This window comes from Triticum urartu, chromosome 7A (assembly GCF_056163025.1).
Source record: "Triticum urartu cultivar PI428250 chromosome 7A, HENAU_Tu73, whole genome shotgun sequence".
In the NCBI taxonomy this organism is placed as follows: domain Eukaryota; kingdom Viridiplantae; phylum Streptophyta; class Magnoliopsida; order Poales; family Poaceae; genus Triticum; species Triticum urartu.
The window spans coordinates 102,032,044-102,040,119 of NC_141879.1; the positions used below are offsets into that span (position 1 = coordinate 102,032,044).

The 8,076-nt window shown below is 47.0% G+C and overlaps 1 pseudogene; it reads right to left on the minus strand.

The window, feature by feature from the left end:
• LOC147958278 (F-box protein At5g49610-like) lies at positions 1–2,243 on the minus strand (annotated as a pseudogene).
• Between the last annotated feature and the right edge of the window lie 5,833 nt (positions 2,244–8,076).

Here is an 8,076-nt window from a genome sequence, read left to right on the forward strand (position 1 = left end):
TTGCAGTATGCTTAACATCTAAGGTTTCCTGGAATTGCTCCAAACAGAAAATCAAGCTAGCAGGAGCAAGGTCTGTACGTAAAACTACTGCCCATCTGCACCTGCTAATGAGTCTGAGAAAAGTGGAACATAAGGTAGATAATTCGATGCCTTCTTTTCCCGAAGATTAAGGATTTGATGGAATTTCTGATGCTGCATATCGTATGATGCCAATGCATCAACACCACATGCTTCCAGAAAAATGGTGTCGCAGTCTGGATGAAAAGCAGCCACCTTGTACTCCACCCCACCCCATTTATGTTCCGCAACTCATCATTGCTAACACTATGCTTCAAGACCCATTCTTTACTATCATAATCCTCCATGAACCAAACTGATGCTACCGTGGTATTCTTCTTTTTCTTCTTGACCCTGGGTGCCGTAGAGTAGTGCAAGCACCCCTGTGATAAACCAATTCTACCACAAGTCAGACCACCAGATGGCACACGGATAGTTTTCCACACCTTCCCCTCCATGTCCAATGCTAGCAGCAGTGCAGCACAGCATCGTCGCTCATGTTATTGGGTAACAGCCAACCAAGCAAGTGCAACATGCCATGAAAGAAGACGCTTGTAGCGCCAAACTGCAGGGAAATTTATCAACCAAGAGGCTTTCTCTACGAATCCAAGCTCCAGATTTCGAAGAGTAGATGTTCACTCCTGTGATGCATCCCTCCTGACGGGCCCCCTTAAACTGAAGAACGTGGAAGTGTGACGAGGCCGCTGGATCAAAAGCCAAACGAGTAAAGATGGGGTGGTCATTTGGCACCTCTAAGTTAGGGGGCAGGGCGGCCCACCTCTCGGTGGCTGGATTGCACACGATGTAATGGGATTCAAGTTCATCCGGCGCATTCTCATCCGTGGATGGAGAAGAAGGGACCATGTAGCAGAGGCAGAGGAGGAGGCCATTGCACGCACTACAACACCGTTGAGAAACAGAGGCATTTTCTAAAAGGCATTAAAAAAGTGCCTTGGATTACCTCTCTTTAAAGGCGTTCTGTCCAAAACGCCTTCAAAGGCCCCTCGTTAGCAGGCATTCTAAAAAAATGCCTCAAAACATGCTTAATTAGTGGCATTCTGAAAAAGTGCAGTAATATGTAATAGTTTACGGAGCGTTTCGCGAAATGCCAGTACAGAATGAGAGGCGTTTTCAGAAAATGCCGTAATAGATCAGAGTATAGGGGGCGTTTCGAAAGTTGCCAGCACGCACTTTTGAAGGCATTCCGGAGGAAAATGCCTCGAAAGCTCGGTCAGATTTTCAAATGAGCCCCTAATGTATCAAATATCTATCTATACGGCCTTCCACTTGGGCGAGCCACCTGTCCAGATGGAGACATTATAAAAGTGTAAAGCTTCCTCAAAACTGAACAGAGAACTGAATGGTAGGTTGGTTGGGGTGGTAATCTTTTTCCCGAGAGGTTGCAGTCGTGCTGCTTTTTTTTTGTGAGCTACTCCCCTTGCTCGCAAACAACGTAGCAGTTTATTAGTCCCATACCGCCCCCCGAGCTAAAATCTGGCCGGTTTATAAGGTGAGCCGCGCATCTTCTCATGAAGATTCTCTAATCTAAGAGGAAATGAACCTGTGCATTTGATTCAGTTTGACTTGTATGTGATGACCATACCTTCATTGAGCTGTGCGGACGGGGATGATTTGGGCCGAACGCCTCAGCTGCTGTTCAATACTGACAGACGTGATCATCGGAGGCATTCTCCAAAAGTGCCTCTAAAGACCTTTCCCTTCGGGATTATCTCTAGCGCTTTTCTAAAATACCTTCTTATGTCTTTTAAGGCACCTTTTGGGTCTTTAAAGGCATTTTAAAATGCCTCCTAATTGCTACCGTGTTGTAGTGACGTGTCCAGGACGCACAAGTCCTTGTTGGGTGGCAAGAAAGGGAGGGACATGTCGACCGGCGGGGCTGCACCGATGGAGAAGTCTGCGAACCGAAAGTAATGGACGCGGGGGCCTACCTTGTAGTAGGTGCTGTAGAGGAAGCCCGCGAGAGTGTGGGGCAGCTTCTTGCGGTTGGCGGGGTCGGCGATGAGGTCGCGCCAGGACGGGAAGACACACTTGAAGCGGTGGACGGACCTGGCGGGGAGGCGGGAGAGGATCTCCACGATGAGGTCGTCCGTCAGGAGGGTGGTCGCCTCCGCCGGACCATTGGTGATCCTTGCCTCCCTCTTCTTCCTAGAGCTCTTCCGCTCCATGGCGCCCCTTAAAAGAACAAGGGGTCAAGAGAAATCAGTCTAGGGAAGAAGGACAAATTGATGGGGATCTAAAACACCTTAAAAAACCAATTATAAGGCATACAAAAGTCAAGCTATGTTGCATAACTAACAAGATCCCAAAAATAATATTCAAAAGTACTCACGCTATAAATTAATATAAGATCTTTTAGGTCTCTAAAGTAGTATTTGTTCAATGGTGGCTCAACTAATAAAGTAAGACATAATCAAACAATGATATATAGCATAAATGATACGTACTACAAAAGATGATACCAAATCAAAGGATTTATAGATCTGGGCCTCCTATGAGTACATCTTAAATTGTAGAAGAAGGTAAATCTTCAATGGTTTGAAATGCAAACCAGTGCATCTTCAATGGATGTACTACGAGGAACATTATCAATTTATATTGAGATAAAGGACATGTGTCCGTGGATCCGGCGGTTTGAACTTGAAAAAAATTGGCATTGTGTTGTTTCTTTTATTCATTTTGCCTTCGTGTAAAATTAGATGGAAACAAAATTTACTAAATCGGTTTCAAATTTACAAAACTTCAGAATCTAGTACAAAACAACCAAGGAAAAGAAACAACTTTGAATTTCAATCAAGGTTGCTAGCAAGAGAAGTTGGGATTGAGATGAGCAGTATGGATACCTTTGCTTTGCGTGCGAGCCGCTGAGCTCGAATCAGACTGGGCGAACGAACAATGGGGCGGCCGGGCGGGGCACGGCGACGACCAGGCAGCGGCGGCAGGGTAGGGTTCTTTTCTTTCTCGTCAGAAGAGGACTCGCGCAGGCACAGGCGCAGCCGCACGGTCGCACTGTTTTTTTTGTTCTCTTTCGCTGTGTTTTATTGGGCCGAGTCTCAGGCCCAGCTAGGGTTAGAAGTCGGCTGCGCCCAAGGCCGAATTATTTTTCCTATATTTTTTTAGGGCATTTTTTTTCTTAGATATAGGGGCTGAGAAATTTTCAGAGTTCGGACGCCCCAGGCCAGCTCTGCCGTTGGATGGGGAAGTAGCTCGCTGTTTCTCCGTGAGCGTCAGGAGTTTGTCTCGCAAAAAAGAGGAGAAATACCTTGGTCCCTTAAAAAATCTCTAATGATAACGCCCATTCGTGTGGAGTGCTTCAAATTCAAGGGCCGTGCCTCGGTTTTGGTGTGCCAGAGGTGTCAGAGTCATACTTGGCGGCGATTTGGACTCTCGTAGAGCCCCTTGGTTTGTGTCCGATTTGCGGGAAAACAGATGCGCAAACACGTTCGCTGACAAATGGATCCGCGTTGGATTGCAAAGTGCGTCTGAACAGCTCGGTCCGGGCGTTTGCGGATGTTTTGAGGGTCATCGTTGAAGATGCCCTTACCTTACATTATTTATTCTTTGTAACATGTATACAAGGCAACATATGCCAACACATCAATCTGTATCAAGAACAACACAAATTCTTTAATCTTCACTTTTATTTCAATGGTAATTTCCATGGAGCGATGGATCACGGTATATAGCAGGGGTATTTTGTTCATGGACCTTTATTTTTTTTTGAGGGAAAACCCAAAAGGGTTACACAGCCGGACTACAATCGTTTGACAAAATATCCTGCAGCTCACTCGGAGCATAGCCAAAGAAAATAAAATCGTCATGGGTCCTCACGCGCGCTGCAAGATAGTGTGCTGCTTTGTTTGCAGTCCTACTAATCCATCCAATTTCAACGCCCCTGAATCCAGCAGAACTGATCGGATTCCAGCAATGATTGGGAAAAGACTTGATCTATTCGTGGACCCTGGGGTTAGCGCAGGGACCAGCGACGAGCAGTCCACCTCCACCTGGATTGGGCCCCTGTAGATCTTAGCTAGTTCCTGAAGGCCATGCAGCAGCGATAGCCCCTCCGCCTCTTCCACCGACGAGCAATTATCTAGCTTGCATCCCAATGAGAAGAGGATCACACCCTGGGCGTTTCTAGCAATGGCTCCACATGCACTTGCTCCGGAGGCGGCCTCAAATGCCGCATCGGTGTTTAATTTAGTAACACCCTCCGGCGGTGGCAGCCAGCTTGACGACACGGGCTTTGACACCTGAATCCCCTGGTCCCCAAACAGAGTCTGGCATCTAACTGCGCTCCCAGGCTTCCGTTTATCTTGGGATGCATTGATCTCTTGCTCATACTGAACTAGAAAAGCGGCCGATCTTGATATATGCTCTTTGCCATTTCCGTGGACAATGTTGTCGCGCAGGTATCATGCCCGCCACAGCAGGAGAAGAATTCTGTTCCGTGTCTTTCCATCGCATGAATTTAACAGGCTTTGGAGCCAGTCTGTTCCAGTGTAGCGGAAAAGCTCCTCTCTAGGCAGAGCCCATTTGGCCCTCATTTCCTGTCGAAGTGCTCTGCTCTTGGTGCATTTCACCACTGCGTGGTACTCGTTCTCCTCTGCGTTACCACAAATGTTACAGGTATTATCAATGGCAAGAGTATGTTTGCATTTGTTCATCTTGGTTGCTAATGTATTAGTCGCTACCCTCCAGGCGAATATTTTAATCTTCTCCGGTATACCTGCTTTCCAAATGAGGTCCCAGCTGCTACGATCATCTATCTCAGCTGTCGAGCTTGACGTTTGAGGTCCGATTCCCTTGAGCTTCGTCGCTAGCTTATAGGCACTCCTGTCCGTAAACACACCTGACTTCTCATAGTGCCATGCTATGCAATCAGCCACCTCCCCTTCTGGTATTCTGATCTTGAGGATTTCAGAGGCATCAAAGTGGTTAAATATACGCTGGATAAGCGCCTGGTTCCACTGTTTTGATATAGGATCTATGAGTTGGTTCACCCACCGGATTCGAGATCTGCACGTAAAGTTTGCCGCTCTGAGGCCCTCCCTTCTCGGAATCCATTGGTCCTTCTGTACTTGGATACTCCTCCCATCTCCTATCCGCCATATCAGCCCTTTCTTAAGCAGCTCAAGGCCAAATTCGATGCCTCTCCAAGACTGTGATGCATCAGCGGCAAACACCGTATCCATCAGCTCTCCGTTTGGATAATATTTCGATTTCAGAACCCTAGCGCACAAACTATCAGGGTTTTGGATCAGCCTCCATCCTTGCCTGGCTAGCAGTGCTTGGTTAAACAAGTGCATATCCCTAAACCCAATGCCTCCCCCTCTCTTCGGTTTCGTCATTTTGTCCCACGACATCCAATGAACCTTGCGCTGGCCCTCCTCTTCTCCCCACCAGAATTCTCTTATTAATCTTTCATATTTCTCACAGAAACCAACTGACATTTTAAACACGCCCATGGTAAAGGTCGGTAGTGCTTGCACTATTGATTTGACGTATACTTCTTTCGCAGCAAAGGACATATGTCTACCATTCCGGTTGCTACATCTCTTCATGAACCTTTCCATGATGGGCTGAAAGTTCTCATCCTTCATTCTCCCCTCTGGCGTTGGTAGCCCCAGGTATTTGCTTTCGAACGTAGAGGTTTCCACCAACAAAATGTTCTTGACCTCAGTCTGAATGTTACTTGGGCACCTCTCAGAGAACAGTACCGAGCATTTGCTAGTACTAAGGAGTTGCCCTATGCCACTTTGAAATCTGTCCAGAGCACTCCGGATAACTTTTGCTTGTTCTACGGATGCACGAAAGAACAACATACTGTCATCCGCGAATAGCAGATTTGAGATACCTGGGCTTCCCCGAGCGACCTTGATTGGCGTGATGGATCCTTCCTCTACTTCTTTTCGCATTATGCGTGTCAAGCCTTCCGCTACAAACAGGAATAGATATGGGCTCAGTGGGTCCCCCTGCCTTAAGCCTCTCGTCGGTGTAAAGCACTCCAATAGCTCTCCGTTAAACTTCACTGTGTAGCTGACCGAACGGACGCAAACCATAATCCAGGTTATCCATTTCTTACTGAACCCGTACTTAACCATCACACCCTCAGGAAGTTCCAATCTACTCGGTCATAAGTTTTGGCGAGGTCGAGCTTGTAGGCACAATGCGTGTTTTGCGGGACCTTACTGTGGCTGATCTTATGGAAGCATTCGAAAGCTATCAACGCATTGTCCGTAATCATTCTCCCTGGAATGAAAGCGCTTTGAGTCTCCGAGATAAGCTCATCCAAAAGTGGTCTCAAACGGTTGACCAAGCATTTTGAGATCACCTTGTAAATCACGTTGCACAAACTGATCGGCCGGAAATCCTTTAGATTTTTGGGATCATTGCCTTTGGGAATTAACACTATGACTGTGTCGTTCAGTCCCTCCGGCATTGTGCCTTCTACAAAGAATCTCTTAACCGCAGACACCACCTCAATTTTTAGCACCCCCCAGTTCCTTTGGTAAAACCTAGCATGAAAACCGTCTGGTCCAGGGGCTTTTAGTGGGCCTATTTGGAACAAGGCATCACTGATCTCTTTCTCCGTATATTCCTTCTCCAGTTCCTCATTCATCCCTTGACTCACAAGCTCACTGAACAGCCCCAAGATTTCCTGTGGTTTTACATTCTTGTCTTCAGCGTAGAGCACCTTGAAAAAAATTGTCGCCATTTTATGTAGATCCGTTTTTTGCTCTATCCATTCCCCTTTCTCATTCATCAATTTTGTGATGCTATTCTGTTTCCTTCTCCACGTCGCCTGCTGGTGAAACCATTCCGTATTCCTGTCTCCTTCCCGTAAATATGTAGCCCTTGATCGTTGTCTCCAAAGTATCTCTTCCCTTAGTAATAGTTCATCAAGTTCCTTAGTAACCTTTCTTATCTCTGTGTCGTTTGCTGCACATGCCGGTCTGTGCATCAATGTGCGTAGCTGATTCCTGAGTTTGCTGGTCTGTTGTGTAATGGACCCGATTTTCTCAGAACTCCACTTCCCCAATCTCTGCTGCATTATACGTAGCTTCTCCTGTATATCCTGTAAACTTGTTGCCGGCCTCGAGCTATTCCAACTCTCTTCTATCGTAGATTGTAAGGACTCCTCTCTCTCCCAGAGTGCTTCATACCTAAATTCTTTCTTCTTCCTGTATTCTAACTTCATTCCAAACTGAAGGAGCAACGGCAGGTGGTCTGACCTGGTGGATCAGATGTGCTCTACCTGCGCATTTTGAAACCTATTACTCCAACATGGTGTGGCCACACCACGGTCAAGCCTTGCCTTTACATTTCTCCTTCCCTCCTTCTTGTTATCAAAAGTCCAACCTGGACCCCGGTATCCCAGATCGTGCAAGTTACACCAGCTCAACACTTCTCTAAAGTCTGCCATCTGCTTCTCTGATCTCTTAGAGACTGAAAAATGTTCACTTTGCCAGAGTGTCTCGTTAAAATCCCCAATTACTAGCCATGGGGTGCTGGAGTGGTGTTTAATTCTTTTCAGGAGGTTCCACATGTGTCGCCTGTCTTGTACCCTCGGCTCCCCATACACAAAGGTTCCCCTCCACCACATCTCATTCGGGTTATTCCGTATTAGCACATCAATATAACGCGGGCCAACGGATAACTTCTTTATTTCAACGGAGGCATTCCAGTACATAGCAATTCCATCCCCTTTCCCTTTTCCATCATGAAGCATGCAATTTTTAAAGCCTACTCCCCAACCAAGACTACGTACCCTCTCTTTATTCTGCCTAGTTTCTGAGAGGAAGACGATAGAAGGACAATGCGTGCTTACCAAGCACACTAGCTCCTGAACTGTCCGAGGCTGTCCCAAACCCCGGCAGTTCCAGCTGAGGAGCTTCATGGCTCCTGACGAACGCTTGCAGTCGCGTCCGCCAGTTCACCGGGAGCCCCTGGCCCGATCACTGCCAATACTTTCCCTTGTCCTTCCTCTTCCCTGTTTAG